Raw genomic sequence first — 16,680 nt, 5'->3', positions numbered from 1 at the left:
TTCTAACAGAAACATTATACTTGGCAGCACATGGGCTCTCCTGCTGCGGCGCTGCAGTCTTGGAATGACAGCCTAGGCTTTTCAAGCACTACATTACTATTCACATTCCAGGACTATAAAAAAAAAAAGAGAATAACTGTAGCTTTATGTTTCTCTGCGGTTTGAAGAAGATAATTATTTTGGGCACTGTACAGCTTGGCATGAGAAATATTGTCCGGCTGCATTCACACCACGTTTTTGTAATACAGTTCCCGTATACGTTTTCAATGTGAAAACCGTACGGAACCGTATTGAAAACCGTATGCACTGACTCTCCATTGAAAACCGTATGCCAAACAATGCATCCGTTTTGCATCTTGTACGGTTTTGTCCGTTTTTTTCCCCAAACCGTAGTCTACGACAGTTTTTGGTCCGGGTGAAAAACCATATTGAAACCGTATACATTTTTTTTAAACATGGGAGTCAATGGGAACCGTACAGAACCGTATGTGAGTACGGTTCCATCCGATTTGCAACATACAGTTTTTGACTTTGGACAGTTTTTTTTCTTGAAATTTCAATCAAACAAGTGAAACTTTATTCATAATGAAGTGAAAAGTTAAAAACTTATACATTTTTTCTTAAAAAACGGATGCAACCAGACATCATATTTCAAACTGTATACGGTTTTTAACCGTATATTGGTTAACATTTGTACAGACGTTTTCATACAGTTTAGTCAGGTTTTGAGGAATACATTTTTCATCAAAAAACTGATACGGGAACTGTATTGCAAAAACATGGTCTGAATGCACCCTAAGTCTGACCATGTATCCATGTCTGCAGGAAGAAAGTGGTCCAGTACTAAGGTGGGACTATGAGAGGATTTTGGATTGGGGTAGGTTAATTCTTTCCAGTAGTCATAGGTCACGTATTGTGACAAATTTTTTGGGGAAAAAAAACAAACAAAGGAAAAGTATTGCCTGGTGCTCCATCCATACAAAGACTTGCTTCCCCAACCATCACTATTCTCAGCCTCTACATACATGCAGTATGGTGATTAAAGACTTGTGCAAATCAAATACTGGTATACACTACAGTATCACTCTAGTGTTCTGGTATAAGGTGTATAGGCAATGCAACACCAAACCAATTTTATGCAAATTATACAGAAGAGCAGACTAATGTCAAGAGTGCTACACACATTTAGCCCAAAGCATTTGTACAAACTGATAGAAGAAATGATTAAATCATTACATTACATAACTGTAGGTTCCACAAATGTTTGATCAGATTGAGATCTCTAGAATTTGGAAGTCAACACCTTGAACTATTAATGATGTTGCTCAAACCATTCCCGAACAATTTGTGTGGTTAGTCTGGGGCATTATTCTGCTTAAAGTGTACCTGTCGTCAACAAAAAACTTTTTATATAATGTAGATAATAACATTATATGTATATTTGTAATATACATTGGTTAAAAAATGTGTCTATTTTTGGGTGACAAAAAATGCAGCTATTGTATGTTTGTCTCTGGGAGGAGTCCAAATACAGGAAGTGATGGCAGGACAAGCAGGGCTCTGTGCAGGCTCCTGATTTGTCAATCATCTCATGTGTGAGCCCATAGTGTGTCACAGAGCCTCACTGCACAGAGCCCTGCTTGTTCACCCTCACTTCCTGTATTTGGACTCCTCATAGAGACACACAGGCAATAGCTGCAGGGACAAAAATATACATATTTTTTAACCAATGTATATTACAAATATACATATAGTGTATTATCTACATTATATCAAAAGTTTTGGTTGACGACAGGTACACTTTAAAGAGGTGACTGCCTGTAGGGAATACAGCTGCCGTGGAAGGTGTATTTGGTCTGCAATAATTTTCAGGTAGGTTAGGTTCAAAGGAACATCCACATGAATGCCAGGACCAAAAAGTTTTCCAAACAGGACATTCCCCAGAGCATCACACTGCATCCACTCGCTTGCCTTCTTCCTATAGTGCATCCTGGTGCTATCAGGAAAAGGCTCAGCATGGGAACTATTACCAGTATGCAGCTACATAGTTCCATACACAGCAAGTTGTGTTGCACTGTGTGTTTTGGCACCTTAATAGACATAGAATTATTTCATAAAGCAATTAGTGCTATATTAGCTCTTCTATAAGACTGGACCAAGCAGGCTAGCCTTCACTCCACACTCACATATAGGAGCCCTGGGTACCTCCGACCCATCCACCAGTTCACTGGTAATCCTTACTTGGACTACTTTTGGTAGCTACTAACTACCACATACACTGAAAACACCCCGCAAGAAATGCCATTTTGTTCTGAACCGGTCTTCCAGCCATCACTGGTGCTTGTCAATGTTGTTCAGATCCTCACGCTTGCCCTTTTTCTTGCTTTCAAACACATCGACTTCAAGAACTGACTGTTCACTTGATGCCTAATATATTCCATTCCCTGACAGCTGCCAGAGTCATGATATAAGCAATGCCATTCACTTTACTTATCATTGGCCATAAGATAGAGGATGGCACTCTCTTGTTCTCAGCATGCAATGCTGTCTCTGTATCGGTGACCTGACTGTTTTAATAAACTTCATTGCATGCAAGTGAGTGCCATCCTCTATCTTTTTGTTGTTATTTATCATTGGTTTTAATGTTATATCTGATCACTGTGCACTAGCCATAATATGAAAACCACAGACCCCCTACAAAACAGCAAATCTTGTGTGGTGTTCTTGGTATGCTGTGGATAGTACCCTTCAAAATTGGTTCAAAGAAGGACAACCAGTAAACAAGAGACATGATGACTTCTGGTTGGATTCCCACAGAGGAGCTACTGTAGCACAAACTGCTTAAAAAGGGAGTACTCTGGGTAAGGGGTATTTATCCCCTATCCTAAGGAGAGTGGATAAGTGTCAGATTGCAGGGGGTTCGACCGCTGGCTGGCTGGGACATCCCCCCCCCAACCACCACCCCCCCGCCCAGCGATCTCGCCTACAGCGACCTGGCTCTCTACATTCTACATGAAAAGAGCTGTGTCGACCCCCACAGAAATCACTGGCCAACACGTCCGCCTCCATGCATCTCTGTGGGAAAGCAAGTGCGCTGTACTCAGATATCTCCGAAACTCATACAGATGTGTGAAGGGAACGAGCCACAACTTTGTGCGGTGGTTGACACAACTCCATTTCTGAGGAGAGCCGGGGCACCGGGTGGGAGATCACAATAGGGGATGAGCACAATACTACATGTGTGCCAGGGAAGGTCACCCACACATTTGCCATGCTGCAACTTCCGCACCAAATAGAATTTCTTTAAACTGATGTGTATGACATTCTCCAACTTCAATCCAATCCCAAACCGCCCAAAAGACGAATGTTACAGTTCAGTCAAGTTCAGTCAATAGACACTTATATAAAACTATGGTGGAGGTTTATCTTTATAAAAAAAAAAAAGACATCCACCCAGCTGATCTCTCTGTGGCCACTTCCTGGAACTCTCCACAATCAGCTGTTCACTTGGGAATGTTTCTCTTGGTCAGTAGTCTCCAAACTGTGGTCCATCACACATTGAAAAACTACTACTCGCAGTATGCCTGGACAGTATGCCCATTGGCTGTCCAGGAATACTGGGAGTAGTAGTTTTGCAATGTGTGGTAGGCCACAGTTTGGAGACCACTGCTCTTGGCCATCAATTTTTCCTGCCAAGTTCTTCAATGCCGGAATAACTCTTTGTTCTGCCTCAGAGGAGGCTTCTTAGTGAGGACCCCCTTTACAACAATCATAAGCCATGGCAGGTAATGTGCACAAAATAAGCATTCATTTTTAACTTTATGCCTTTTATGGGATACCACATGATCTATCACTAACTATTAGATGCTAGCTTTTTCTTTACTATCATGCAGGACAACTTATCCCCTATCGAATGGACTGGGGATAAGTGACTGATCGCGGGGCACCCTGGTTCTCTCCAGGAATGACGAATTGGGACTGCCGGGGTCCCATGCAGGAATTGGTGGGAGGTCCCAGCAGTCAGACCCCCTGCAATCAGACTATGATCCCCAGTCCTTTGGATAGGGGATAAGTTGTCCTGCATGATAGTTCTCCTTTAAGCATATTCTGCAAATAGACACATTTTAAGCTTTTATGTCATATACTTTTATTCATGTAGACTGCCCCTTTCTTTAAAAACATTTAAAAGCAAAAAAATTTGAAGTTAATCGCGTCCAATATGTTTAATTAAATTGTGCAACAATCCTGTTATTATCAGATAACCGGTTGTTTTCACGTGAGCCGCAATTGCTAGGGAGATCAAGATTTCCCATGTACAGAGGCTAAATTTCTCCCTGCATAATTCAGGGACAGAAAGAAGGAACAACTTGCGAAAACATTTTCCTGCGAGTGGAATGATGTCAGAATATATCATTTTGAATGTATACACTGTAAACGTATACATCTATAGATGCAATATATATACACATTTAAAGAAAAGCGTTTACCCATTGGTCAGATGGAAGAGAGTGATGTTGGAAAATATCAGAAAGAACATTGGAAATATTAACAGTAATTGTCATAATAAAAACTATAGTCATAAAAGCAATGAAACCCCATCGGTGACTGACAAGTTCTAGTTCAACTTGCAGCATCGTTGTCCCTTAGCTGTGCACTCTGGAAAGGAAAGAGTTAAAACAGAATTCTAAGGGCATGTTCACACGACAGAATTTCCAAGAAAAATTTCACTTGGAAATTCTGTTGCACCGGAGTTGCACGAGCTGCTGGTGAAGGCCCGCTCTATGCTGTCTTTACATGTGCCTGCAATACGCCGCTATGAGCAGACACACTAGGATGTGCAAGTCGAAGTATACTCGCATATCGTGGAAGCTCTCTGTCTAGCTCAGAGCAGGGAGAGTGGGCGCGATGTGCGAGTACGCCGTGCACATCGCTGCAGTGTGTCTGCTCGTCGCGGCATATTGCCGCTACGAGCAGGCACACGTAAAGACAACATAGAGCGGGCCTTCACCAGCGGATCCGCAGCGTAAAATACGCTGTATTTAGGTCATCTAGTCTGTTAAAGGATCTATTCACAAGGCAGAATTTCCGACTCCCATGGGCTTTAATTTGAGGCGGAAATTCTGCCATCAATAGACCCTTTAACAAACTAGATGACCTCTATTAAGGGGTTATCCAGTACTAGAAGAACAGTGCTGAATTCCGCTAGGAGTGCGGAATCTCATAGAAGTCTATGGGCTTTAATTTAAGGTGGAATTCTGCAAGCAGAAATTACGCCTTGTGAATAGACCAAAAATGTCTGGCGTATCTTCTGGATAAGCCATCAATATAAGATCAGTGGGAGATCCGCACCCTCAACGATCAGCTGTTTGAAGGGTCATGGTGCTCATCTGATCGCCACAGCCTCTTCAGTGTTTACTATTACTCGTCCTTCAATCTCCTACTGAAATGTCTTTATGCTTTTAGATTTATTCTCCATAACATACATTTGGTAAGTTGGCCAGAGGAAAGGGTGTAGTACCTATATTTAGGTTATTTGTGGCAAGAATTCATGCGGTAATAAGATGTGGTACTGCTAACTGGCCGCAGCATGTGAACACAACCTTAATTTATCTGTCAACTAGTCTTTTATTGACCATTTCATTACTAGTAATTCCACTGCTGCATTTGTTACGGTGTAGCCTTAATTTTAATTTAACTCACCAGAGACCACAAGCAGCCCAGCTCCTAAAAAATTTACAATACGTTGCCCTGGAGCACAAACATAAAACACTCTAAAAAGACAGGGGTGTAATTACATTTATTTTCTTTTCTTTTTTTTATAATTGGCAAAATCAAAGAGGTAGTTGCCACAGGTCACCTTCAAAAACACAACAATTCACTGCACTTGTCCAAGGTAAACTAAAGATTACTCTGTACCTGGTTTTAACATGTGACATACAGGAGCAGTGACACCAGATTAAAATTAGTATCCTTCATTTATATAGAGATGAGCTTAGTATCAGAGATTTAATATGACTGACAAAGGCTGTGTTCACATGGATCATTTAACTAATGATAACGATCTTAATTACTGCCACAATTATACAACTATTTTCTGAAATTGCTTTAAAAAATTTGCAATTTCACAGTGAATATCGCAATCTTACCACAATTGAAGGGGTATTCCGGGCAAAATAATTTTATCCCCTATCCAAAGGATAGGGGATAACATGTCTGATCGCGGTGGGCCTGCCGCTGGGTTTCCGGGACTTTGGGTTTCCGGGACAGGGGATGTGACGTCACGCCACGACACCCCTCCATTCATGTCTATAGGAGGGGGCGTGAAGGCCATCACAGCGGGCCCCCCGTGATCAGACATCTTATCCCCTATCCTTTGGATAGGGGATAAAATGTTTTTGCCCGGAATACCCCTTTAAGCAAATGGTGGTAAAATTGCACAATTTTACTGTGATTCCACAAAATAGGGGTAATAAGAGGTGGCATTCCTGATTAAACACTCTGTGTGAATTGATTTGCTATTAACAGTGGGGCAGGACAATTGTGCCTAGCTTTGACCCAATCACAGGGCTGTGCCAAAGCACAATGGGGGAAATTTATCAAAACCTGTGCAGAGGAAAACTTGCCCAGTTGCCCATAGCAACCAATCAGATCGCTGCTTTCATTTTTACCAAGGCCTCTGCAAAATGAAAGAAGCAATCTGATTGGTTGCTATGGACAACTGGGCAACTTTTCCTTTGCACAGGTTTTGATAAATCTCCCCCAATATGTCTGTCATGTGAATAGAAAAACAGAGCGGATTTCTTTAAAAAAAAAAAAAAAAACAGCTCCACGTCTGTCCTCTGGTTGTGTGTGGTATTACAACTTGGCTCCATTCACTTCAATGGAACGGAGCTGCAGAACCACACCCAACCTGGAGACAGACGGGAGCAACTTTTGAAAGAAATTAGCTCTATTTTTCTATTCCTGGATAACCCCTTTAAGAAAAGAGCTGACTACTTACTGAAGGGGGGCCTATCACTTTTTGGAATTATAGTAATTATCATTGATCTGAATTTTGCAATCAATACAGTGCAATCTAATGGACACTGTGGGCTGCCCAATAACTACTTGCTTTTTCAATACCCCGTGCTCATACCCTGTCCTCATACCCTGTCCTCAGGTGGGGTGAAGAGACTGTAGGCTGAAAATAGGAGGCGGGGTTTTGTGGAAATGGGCATGACTTGCAAGCAGGACCAATGCACAAAAAGGGTAGAAAATAAAAGGTGTGTGGCTTAACTGGTGGGTGTGGTCTTTTGAGATGGGTGTGACACCTGGAAGGGGTGTGGCTTAAATAGTGGGTGTGGCTTTATGAGATGGGGTGTGGCATATGGGAGGGATGTGGCAGCACTGATGCACTCATTATGTACAACACAATGGGCTATCCGGAATAGGAATGACTGTAATGAAGATTAATTTACGATCATGAAGAATGTTTTTCAGGATACTTATTCTTTATTTTGACATCATGCGTCTTCAAAGACTTTCTGTATTTGAAGTCACATCAGTCACATTAGAAGCAAACCTCCAATACAGTGTTTCCCAACCAGGGTGCCTCCAGCTGTTGCAAAACTGCAACTCCCCGCATGCCCGGACAGCCTTTGGCTGTCCGGGCATGCTGGGAGTTGCAGTTTTGCAACAGCTGGAGGCACCCTGGTTGGGAAACACTGCTCTTATATATTATCTGAATCCCTACTTATAAACTGCATTAATACTATAATATCCCAGCAGGGCTGGGGGAATTTCAAGTTCACTGTCACTTCCCTCTCCGGATATAGAGTAGGTGCCATTCCCAGGACCCTCTATTACTCACTGGCTGCAATACATTGTATCTAATTGCACTAATTTAAGGCATTCCCTGTGTCAAGACAAATATCCTTGGGTTGGAAATGTTGCCATTTTTTGGGCACAATAAATCTGATTCAAGTAGCAACAGGTCACACTTTGGTTTGCAAATAACTCTATAGGGAAATGGAATATAAAAACTAATATAAGAAATGGCAGCAGGGTCTTTAAAGGGTTTTTCAGGGAGCAAAAAAGAGTGATGGCTTCTACTTAGGATAGGCCACCAATGTTTGATGGGTTTGGGGTCCGAGCCCCCTATTCTCTCTATTAGCAAAATGAAGGCATACTTTATTGCTCCATAGGCACAGCCGCTCATCCATATATGTGACTGTGTTGGTACCGTAGTTTAGTGCCCTTGGCTGAGACTTCCACCCAGGGTCAGATTCATCCAGTGGGCCCAAGCTGGCACACAGTAATATACCCCTAATATACCCCCCAAAGGACTAAGTGAAAACCTTATCTGACTAGGGGTACTCCCCTGGAATTTTTTTTTTTTTTAAATCAACTGGTGCCAGAAAGTTAAACTGATTTGTAAATTACTTCTATTTAAAAATCTTAACCCTTCCAGTACTTATCAGCTGCTGTATGCTCCAGTGTCTGACCACAGTGCTCTCTGCTGACACCTCTTTCCATTTTAGGAACTGTCCAGAGCAGGATAGGTTTGCTATGGGGATTTGCTCCTTCTCTGGACAGTTCCTAAAATGGACAGAGGTGTCAGCATAGAACACTGTGGTCAGACAGAAAAGAAAATCAAAAAGAAAAGAACTTCCACTGGAGCATACAGCAGATGATAAGTACTGGAAGGGTTAAGATTTTTAAATAGAAGTCATCTACAAATCTGTTTAACTTTCTGGCACCAGTTGATTAAAAAAAAAAAAGTTTTCCAGTGGAGTACCCCTTTAAAAACAGTCACCAGATATCCTATAAAACCGTAGGTGTTCAATGATCTGGTGGACTTTTAGGTTAGGTTCACACTATGGAATTTCTGCCTGCAATTCTGCTTTGAAATTGCAGACAGAAATTGTAAAATGTACTGTACAATCAATGGGTTTCCGTTCACAAATTCACACTTTGGAATTTGTGAAGCGAAATTTGTGAAGCGAAATTTGTGAAGCGAAATTTGTGAATGGAAAATCTGCTTGAAAATTTTGGTGCTGGCCACACTCGGAATCTCCGGGCGGAAATTGGTGGCCTATCCGTGTGAACCTAGCTTTAGTCGGACAATGCAACCACTAGTGAAACATGGATGACCTATCCTATGGATGTCTTAGGCTAGGTTCACACTACGGAATTTCTGCCTACAATTCAGCTTTGAAAATGCAGGCGGAAATTCCACGTATTAAAATGTACTGTATAGTGAATCGGTTTCCGTTCACAAATTCACACTTCAGAATTTGTGAAGCGGCATTTGTGAATGGAAAATCCGCTTGAAAATTTCCGCCTGATGAATAGCGTTGCTCATTCTTTAGGCAGAAATACTCGCGGAACACATTGCAGTCTATTGGCAACTGCAATGTCCGTGCGGTCCTAGCGCCGACTGATTCAGTCGGCGCTGACCGCACTCGGAATTTTCGGGTGGAAATTTTCTGCCCGGAGATTCTGTAATGTGAACCTAGCCTTAGTCGGACAATGCTCCCACTGGTGAAACATGGATGACCTATACTATTGATGTCTTATTCTAGGAAAACACTTGAAGGAAATATTCCAATTGTTGTAGTTATAACACTTTAAAGGGTACCTCTCATCAAAAAAACTTTTGATATATTATAGATTAATGTATGCAGAAAAACTTTACAATTGCATGTTATTAAAAAATATGCTTCTTTCTATTTAATTTTCCACTTTGAGAAGAAATGACCACTAGGGGTCTCCCTACCAGTCCTGGCAGCAAGCATTTCAGACTCATGCTGGAGTCCTAAACACTACGAGCTGCCAGTCTGCTTTGTTCACAAAGGAGAACACTCAGAGCTGCCAGCCTGCTTTGTTCACAGCCTGTTTGGCTGTGAACAAAGCAGGCTGGCAGCTCTGAATGTTTAGGACTCCAGCATGAGTCAGAAATGCTTGCTGCCAGGACTGGTCGGGAAAAATACAATAAAAAGAAGCATATTTTTCATTAACATGCTATTGGAAAGTTATTCAACATTCATTAATCTAAAATATATCAAAAGTTTATTTGATGAGAGGTACCCTTTAAAGAAGACCTGCGCCGAACCCTCCAAAAATGAGATATGATCATCATTGAACAGCTTAGGATGCCCTGATCAAAAACCTTTTTACAGTTTCTTGATATGTCCTTCCGTTCCAGAGATGTGAGGATTTATATTTTGTCTGACAATTCAGGAAATCAGTTAGATGGGCGTGAACCGAATTTTAATAATGGGGTGAATATCAGGTGATGGGCGGGATTATACAGTCAGGGGGTGTGTTTTAGACATACACGCCCCTCACTGTACCTCATTCACACCCTCTGACTGTATAATCACATCTATCGTCTTTCCCGTTATTAAAATTAAATTCATGCCCATCTGAGGTGTCAGACAAAATATAAAACCTCATATCTCAGGAACAGAAGGGAATATCAAGAAACTGTAAAAAGATGTGTGACCAGGGGACCCTACACTATTTAATCAAAATCTAATTTTGGGGGGTTGGTCACAGGACCTCTTAAAAAATTGTAGTCTGGCTACTCACTGACAGTAATAAAAATTAATTTAAATAAAATCAAATTAGGTGGCCTTGACGTGGCGAATGGGCTTGTACTTTTTAATCAAAATGTATACTAACAACCTGTTAGTTTTTTAATTTATGCTGAGACGCAATTAGATCAAAACACAATATGTAGATGTGCGACAATGTCTATTTTTTTTACCTGAATTCACATTGTGTTTTCTATCCCCTCTTTTTTTTTTGTTTTAACATGTGTCTGCACTCTGCCCCATCCCCTCAGCCCAATCCTATATAAGTAGTAGTTAGCTACACAAGGGCCTTTTCTCTCCTAGCAGCCTCCTAGTCTGACTGGGAGTGCATGGTAGGTGAGCTGTTACACCCTATTCACACTGGTGTTGTGCTGTGCGGCGTCCGTTGCTGCCGTGGCACCGTGTCTGTGGGGAGGTGCGACCCATGGACTGGTTTGAGTGGCATTGGGGCCGCTCTGCCAGTGGGTCGTTCCCCCTGTGGGCATTGGTGTCGCGGCGGTGGTGGTCGCCGCCCATTGCTACGCCATTTTATGCTAGGGACGTTAGGGACCCACTCAAATTAGGTGCCTTGACGTGGTGAGTGGGCTTGTACCTTTTGATAAAAATGTATACTAACAACCTGATAGTTTTTGAATTAATATTGAGAAGCAATTAGATCAAAACACAACATGTAGATGTGCGACCAGGTCTGTTTTTTCCACCTGAATTCGTAATAAAAATTAAGCTTGTCCTGAGCAACACAAATCTTTCTGGCAGTTTTGATAGGCCGAGAGGTGTTCCAGGAGACTAATTTACATAGACGTTCACATCATATGTAGATTTCAGCCCTAAAGTTAAAGGGTTTGTTTGGTAAAAGACAATCTTCAAACACAGAATCAGTTCTTACAGAAATAAATGTACCATCCGGAGCCCAATATTCCATTTATTAAATCACAGCTTTGAAGTCTTGCCTGTGGCAAACTACACATCAAGAACTCAGGAGTTCATTAATTGGTGCTGGTATAGATGTAGCAGAACTGAGTTTGTCAGATGTCACATGACTGAGCTCTGCTTGTTTTTCTCTTACAATGTCTTATTTGTAGTTTACGTAACACTGCAAATAAATTGACTATTTTAACAATTCCACTAACAATTAGTTGGCTGACAAAGTCAGCCCTGCTACAACTATATTAATAAATGGAGGGAAAATAGGGAGACCGGAGGGGGCGCCTCGTGTGATACCGTAAGAGTAGTAGGAGAGAGAGAAGGCGGGGCCTATTAGACCCCTAGGTTGTAGCTGCTCACCTTGCAGCAAGTAAAAACTTGCTTATCAACCCATAGCGGGGTTTAGAGAGGAATCCGGAACCGCTGCTCAGCCTTAGGTTGCAGGAGTGGTAAAACCGTCTCCTGAGGCAGGACAATTAGTAGCAAAGCGAAAAGAAACCTTCGGATGGCTCCGCCATCCGAAGGTTTCTTTTCGCTTTGCTACTAGACATAGTTACATAGTTACATAGTTACATAGTTAGTACGGTCGAAAAAAGACATATGTCCATCAAGTTCAACCAGGGAATTAAGGGGTAGGGGTGTGGCGCGATATTGGGGAAGGGATGGGATTTTTTATTTCATCATAAGCATTAATGTTATTTTGTTCCAGGAATGTATCTAACCCTGTTTTAAAGCTATTCATTTTTCCTGCTGTGACCAGTTCCTGAGGTAGACTGTTCCATAAGTTCACAGTTCTCATGGTAAAGAAGGCGTGTCGCCCCTTGAGACTAAACTTTTTCTTCTCCAGACGGAGGGAGTGCCCCCTCGTCCTTTGGGGGGGTTTAACCTGGAACAGTTTTTCTCCATATTTTTTGTATGGGCCATTAATATACTTATATACGTTTATCATATCCCCCCTTAAACGTCTCTTCTCAAGACTAAACAATTGTAACTCCTTTAATCGCTCCTCATAGCTAAGATGTTCCATGCCCCATCTATATTAAAGATTTAAAGACTATTTATGCATATATCAATCAGTCTATGGTGCATTGCAAAGAGAAAGGACTAAGCCATGCTGGGAGTAATCGATTTATTAAGTAACCCCCCCCCCATGATACACAGATTACATGAGAACTTTGCTGGTGTAACTTAATCTCTCAGGGAAAATCCACCCCTCCTTGCTGTTTTAAGCCCTTCTAGGCTTTCATATTATCTGTCACTTAATGTTTTCTTACTAATAATCGATTAACATTGATCCACTCCTGTAAGTGCTCAGCATTTCTGCCATTGGACATATAAATAAACGTAAATTATTATCTCCACAGAGACCAAAACTCCAAAAGAAATGCATACCACAAGCCATAAATACAAAGCTAGACATACCATCATCACTTCACATCAACATAACAGGAAAGGTACACCATCAGCACTGTACACAATAGTAGCAGCATGCATGTGTTGATATCTGCCAGGCATACTAACTATAATAAACCCAACAACAAAACACTAGTTTCATGTAACTATACTATTATATTTTCTTATCAGCTTTAGGTTCCATGTTTATGTATTATGGTAATATAGGTACTCCGTGTGCTGCCATATGGGAGGAATAACTGCCTATTGTGGTATATGAAAGCACATACGACACAACTTGTGTATGAAAAAGTCCTATATACCTCTACATAAATTCAGACACAAATGAAAGTATAACAAACAGACGATGATCCAGCACTTGCAAAACGAAGACAGCTTTATTGAAGATCACTGGGCACAGATAAAACCAACCATATCATCAGACGCGTTTCGAGCGCATGCGCTCGAAACGCGTCTGATGATATGGCTGGTTTTATCTGTGCCCAGTGATCTTCAATAAAGCTGTCTTCGTTTTGCAAGTGCTGGATCATCGTCTGTTTGTTTTGCATTGGAGTGCCTTGCCGGGCACAGGATTCGAGCACGGCTAAGAGGTGGTGAGCTGGAAGTTCTTCGTTCATTGTTTGCACAAATGAAAGAATAGTATGGACACACAGCAGTCTGTGAGCACCATAGTACTGATCCTTAAATGAGTTGTCCTCACCAAAAAACGTAATCACGATAGGTGATAAGTGTCTGATCACTGAGGGCTCCCCTGCTGGGACCCTCATGTCATTTCTATAGTGTAGACCAAGTAAGAAGAAAAAAAATTGCTTTCAGAAACAATAATTCAAATTCCAAGATATTTGATCAAATGTACTTTATACTTGGTCTATACTCCCCCTTGGTTTGGGAGATCCTTCTCTTGCTCCCTTTCTATGGGAGAAGTCATGGACTTTCTCCTTGCTGGTATTCCTATAGTGTAGCAGTGTGCATGCTCGTATGCCACTCATTTTAAACAGGGAAAACAGGACCCCTATTGTCATGATCATTACTTGTCAAATAGGTAATAAATGTCTTTTGTGTGAAAACTTCCTTTATCCATGAGCCTTTATACTGTATGTAAAATATTTTGGAATGTACTATACTGGCACAAAATCAGTCTTCCTGGGATATAAAAGTAGTATAAGAAGAATTGAACAACTTTTCATGCAACAATCAAACTTTTAGAAGTAAACAACAACTCGTACTTTCCTCTAAAAGTTCTATTAACTTCTATAGGGAGAAAATACTCTTGAAAACACTTATACCAGGATAATGCCATGCCTAGTGAATTATGTTGGCACTTCTCCTCCAAATGGTTTTGTAAAGAGTGCCATACAGTATGGCTGTCAGAACACAGTAACATATTTTGGGAAACAAAATACAAATCCTGTATGGTGCCACCATTATAAATCCTGTATGGTGCCACCATTATAAATCCTGTATGGTGCCACCATTATAAATCCTGTATGGTGCCACCATTATAAATCCTGTATGGTGCCACCATTATAAATCCTGTATGGTGCCACCATTATAAATCCTGTATGGTGCCACCATTATAAATCCTGTATGGTGCCACCATTATAAATCCTGTATGGTGCCACCATTATAAATCCTGTATGGTGCCACCATTATAAATCCTGTATGGTGCCACCATTATAAATCCTGTATGGTGCCACCATTATACACCGCAGAAATAATAGTAGGGCAGCACAAGTTAAATACTGCCATATAGTGCTCAAATATTTCCAACATAAAAAGCAATCTAATAGTAGTGATCTAGGTATCGTATCTAAACGATGTGTTGGTCACCGGCCTCAGGTGCGGGCTCATCTGTGGTGCCCACTTAAGCAGGGGCAGCTGATGCACACACCACTAAGGCCTGCTCTGGCTCTGACAATGGCTACCACATGACACCAATGTACTCAAATCTCTGATAAGAAGCTAGAACACCTAAATAAGCATGTAGCCATTGTTACAACGCACAGATTTACACAGTCAACCACAGATATAGCCGTGCATTTACAGACGTATAGAATTGTGTGTATAATATAATAATCCTGTGTGTAGAACTCCTAGGATACCACACCCCCTCCCCAATTCTAAAATGAGCCTCTACTGCCCCTTCCTGCCTGAATGCAGAATTACAGCATTAAAACTATAAAGAAAGGCAAGATGTAAAGGTAGAGACTCAAGGTATATACTGAATAGTTAATAACTACACGACCAAGAAGTTTTACTTCTCTAACTCTGCTTTGTCTGCTGTATTCATTCTGCTGCTCTATAGACTAAAACTGCGTAAAGCAGCAGCATCTGCTTCCTAATTCGTAACTAATTCCCCAGCATCTTTCTTCCTCCCTTCATTTACATAGACAAATTGAGAATAAGCTCATTTTGTATACTTCTGCTTATATTATCATTGTTATTGTCAGGCATCCTTCTGCCATCCACCCTTCAGCCCATCTGTTCTGTTTAATGCTGCTGTCCTTCCATTTTGGTGCATCTCTTGAAAGCTTGAGTCCATTTTGTTGGATCTCTCTACCTGGCATTGATGACTCTTAGGGTTATATACAATATATAGTCATATGTTGCATTAGTCTTCTACACATAACATTTTTTTCTATGTATATTCACGCATTTCATCGCACGTCATAGATTTAACGCATCATCAATCCTGCACCCTCTCTCTTTCTGCCTATGTTAATATACATGCCTGGCAATGCTAATATCAGATGTGTGTGCTCGATTCTATATATATTGTCTGTCAATGTCAGGAAATAGGTAGCTGCACAATCCTCTGTTCCTATGGCAAATATACACAGTCATCTTTAGGGAAAAGGCCTATTGCAAAACTAAAACCTGAAAAAAAACACATAATGCACTTGGATTCCTCAATGCAAAGAAACCTAACATAGAAAATAAGATGAAAGGCAGCTAAATCTGCATACGACTGTCTTGAAAGGTTAACATAGGCTACGTATAAGCGGAGAGGATGACAGGAGGCAGACATACTGGGTACATGGGTGCAGGAGGTACATACACAAGGTAGTGTTTTTTATGCACAATGCTGCATCAAAACATATGAAGTGTTACCTTAGTCACAGCAGTATACAGCAGCGCCTTAGTCTGTCTTGGTCTTCTGGTCTCTTAGCCTTACACAATAGTGCAGGAGTCTACCGTCCCCAGGGCCTGCTGTCACAGCTTCTGCATAGTCCCCATCTGGCTAATTGTAGTCTCTGGGAGATAGAGGACTTGAGTAAAGTATGAGGGGGATGGGGATGATGAGCCCAGAGACCCTTTAATTCTCCCCCTTGAAAAGACTGACAGAGCCCAATGGTGCACTGCTCTGATGCTGTGGGGGTGGGTGAATGTAGGAGGCTGAATCTTGTGGTTGATGGAGAGAGGGGAGGGTTGCAGGCGAGGATCCTCCTATTCCTCATTGCATCCCCATGGAGGTCAGTCACGCCTTGAGCTCAGCACCACACTGGCTTATGCTTAACCCTCTTCAGCACCAAGGACAGCATTTCTACAGAAGGGAGAAGAGTGTCAATAGCGAGCACTTACGGATATTATACGTTAGATAAAGACGCTATATGCTATGGATCACCTACAAACAATCAGAGTCAATAATATTGTTATTACCGGGTAACTTATCAGTCGATAGGTTTCACTATGTGGTCCCACGATTGCTTATTTTTTCATTTCATTTTTTATTTTTTTATGTACACAATTCAATTTTGAAATACGC

General features: G+C 41.4%; 1 protein-coding gene across 2 annotated transcripts in view; it reads right to left on the bottom strand.

The window, feature by feature from the left end:
* Window positions 1-16,416, bottom strand: part of MAP3K12 (mitogen-activated protein kinase kinase kinase 12) — a 134,910-nt gene extending 118,494 nt beyond the window's left edge. For both annotated transcript variants that reach the window (XM_056555218.1, XM_056555225.1), the window contains exon 1: window positions 16,026-16,416. The gene's annotated coding sequence lies outside the window, so the exon portion shown is untranslated. The remainder of the gene's footprint in view (window positions 1-16,025) is intronic.
* Between the last annotated feature and the right edge of the window lie 264 nt (window positions 16,417-16,680).

Source organism: Hyla sarda, chromosome 2 (genome assembly GCF_029499605.1).
Source record: "Hyla sarda isolate aHylSar1 chromosome 2, aHylSar1.hap1, whole genome shotgun sequence".
NCBI lineage: Eukaryota > Metazoa > Chordata > Amphibia > Anura > Hylidae > Hyla > Hyla sarda.
Note: the sequence above shows the minus strand (reverse complement) of the source record. Positions and strands in the feature narration are given on the sequence as shown.